The sequence below is a fragment of the Myxocyprinus asiaticus genome, chromosome 45 (assembly GCF_019703515.2).
Source record: "Myxocyprinus asiaticus isolate MX2 ecotype Aquarium Trade chromosome 45, UBuf_Myxa_2, whole genome shotgun sequence".
NCBI classification, from domain to species: Eukaryota; Metazoa; Chordata; class Actinopteri; order Cypriniformes; family Catostomidae; genus Myxocyprinus; species Myxocyprinus asiaticus.
The window spans coordinates 31,858,008-31,861,112 of NC_059388.1; positions in this window are offsets into that span (position 1 = coordinate 31,858,008).

The following is a 3,105-nucleotide window of genomic DNA, read 5'->3' on the forward strand; positions in this document are numbered from 1 at the left end:
AGAATTCATGATTTTATGCTTTAATGGCACTGGGATCAAATATTGCAGTTTTAATGGGTTTCAATGGGGACATTTTTGTCCTGAAGGTCCTGAGTGTAACTATTTTGTGTACACAGTGTATTATAGATGTATTATAGGAACTGAGGTTGAACTATCAAAATTCCCCCCAAAATACACACCTTTCGCAAAATGTATGCCGTTGGAATTAACACAGCCAAAATGATCGAAAAAACAAAAATGAAAAAGACAGAAATGTCCCGAAGGTCGCACAAGGGTTAATTTCTTGTAAAATACGTATTAATGCCGTTTTTTATATTTACATTAGACTGCCTTTTTATTTATATTTTTTCTCACTATAAATATGAATTGCTCCTAATTATAAGCTGTCCATGAAAAGGAGTCTAAAACATTTAATAAAAATAAAACAATATATTTTTTAAATAGCTTTCCCAGCACTTCTGTTCTAAGTCTATATTTGATTTAGCTTTATGCTTGTTTGTTAGGATAAATAGAATTAACAAATAAATAAATACATAATAAATAAATAAATAAACATGTTTCTTAAAATGTAGTTTTATTTGGTGGAACTGTATTAGTCTGTGTTGGGTGTAATGTATTACTAAGTAATTAATTACTGTAATTAAATTGCTTTTTTATTGAAAAAGTAAAGTAAGGGATTACTCTTAATTTTCAGTAATTTAATTACAGTTACTTTTAATGTAATTGTGTTAAATACTGTATAGACTCTAGAACAATTCTATATAAAACAATAATGAGTTTAAAATAGAAATGTAACGTCTAATGTTCAAATGTATGTTTTCTAATTTAACGCTGCCCCTTTAAATTCTTTGGCCAGTTCATGAATAATTAATTTGATTTATTTTAAAGAATTAAAAGAACAGTTTCACGTCTATCCTTGTATTTTTCATCTGGTCGAGGTTGATCAGGGTTTTAGAAAGTAATCAGTAATAAGTAATGCAATTACTTTTCAGACAGAGTAATTAGTACAGTAATCTAATTACACTGTAGAAGATGTTATTAGTAGTTAGTAATGAATAACTTTTTTAGAGTAACTTACCCAATCACTGATTAGTCTTAATGTTTTGTTTTCCTGCTGGGCTTATCAACACCTACAGACTGTTGCACTTTCAACACTGTAGTCAGAAACTATTTTATATCTAAAAATATCTCCTCTAGAAAGTCACAATAAAAATGTAAACAGCTTGAGTGAAATATTTATCAATCGTGGAAAAATATACAATGGCAAAAAATAATGCCTAATAATGTGTTGCACATATACACAAAGGTGCTGTCATGTAATATAATATATTAAATGATAAAATGTTTCCAAACTTAAAATAATAAATGAAACAACATTATTTTACTTAGGGATTTGTTTTTATTATAATTATTATTATTATGTTTGCACTTCATATCCATCTCATTACAGAACAAGCCTTTACGTTCAGGAGCAACTGTTAAATACAAACAACACAAAATCACAAACTGATTCACAAAGTGCTGTTTTTCTGAGAAGAAAGGTAAAATAACAGATAAATCATAAAAACCAAGAACTGCCATGATAATTCTTCGTTTAAAAAATAGCACCAATTAAAACAGCCCTAGCTCATGCTTGGATTGGGACAGAATAACAAGAATGATAACAGCCAATGAACACAAATGATATATTCTAAACATGTAATAAGATTTATAAAGGGATTAATCAGCATGTTTAGTGAATATGTGTAGCTTTGTGTCTGATTTCACAGTTAAATGAGGGGTGACACTCACACAGGGGTGTAGATTTCAGGGGGGATGGGGGGAGGTAACCCCCATTTTTTCTTTACTCCGGGAGATAAAGACTTTTTCATACAAAAAAATAGTTTCCATTAAAATAACATGGTTATTGATTAGGATTTCCAGGCCTTTTGACCAATGAATTTCCATGACTTTTCAAGTCGCTCGTAATTACTGGAAAAGGATTTTTTTTATTTCAATAAATCATTTATAGACAATTAAAAAATATTTCAGTATAACTATAAATATTAATATTAACTATAGAAATTTTCATTAATTTTTTTCCCCATTAATATAATATAAATTACTTGTTCATGCCAAGGAATCAAAATGTTGAAATTCCTTAATATTTCCTGGTCTTGTTCCAGGTTATTAGTAGTTCACAGAAAAAAAGAAAAATGTATTATTACTTACTCACAATTGAAGTAATATCAAAATAAAATTAAATAAATATTTAACGTTTTATTAATTTAATTTTGTAAAAAAAAAAAAAAAAAATTACACTGAAATTAAAATGCGTAAAATTTAAAAATATGCTAAAATATTTGGTAACACTTTCTATGAAGCCCATATTTATAATGCATTAGTAATGTCTCATAATACACCTTATAATATGTTATAACTTCACATAAATAATTGTAACCACAATTATAATACCTTATAATACTTACGTACTCAAAGATATCCCTTAGAGTATAATGCTGCATTATATCACAAGCAACATCCAGTTTTATCTGCAGAAGTTATAATGTATTATATATATATAATAACAGGTATGCTTTAAGTAAACTGACAAAAGCAATGTCTTTAAAACATCTATAAGATATTTTTAAGTGGTTATAAGACATTACAAATCATGCTGGAAGTTTTATACATTACACATGCACTAAATACAAAATAACACACATTTAATGTACATTTTGAGATATTACGAAAAACACGTTTAAAGCTACAAGGTTCAAATACATCAGAAACTCTGTATGTTGATCACACATAAGGGCATAGATTTATCTTGACCATTGGGGGGTTGCAGCATGAAGCATTTATATGTTTCCATTGATAATGGTATAAATATTGCTTGTTTTGATTATTGGGGGGTTACCTCCGCCCCATCCCCCCTGGAATCTACGCCCCTGATCACACATGTTGGGTGTAAACACATATATGAATAATACAAATCAGACTGATTCTATACTGAACTCTATTCAGTAAAATATAAAATTATTTTATAAATAACTTCCATTATATAAGTCTGACTTGTGATGTACTGCATGTTACAAGTTTATGTTATGACTGTTTATAAGAAGA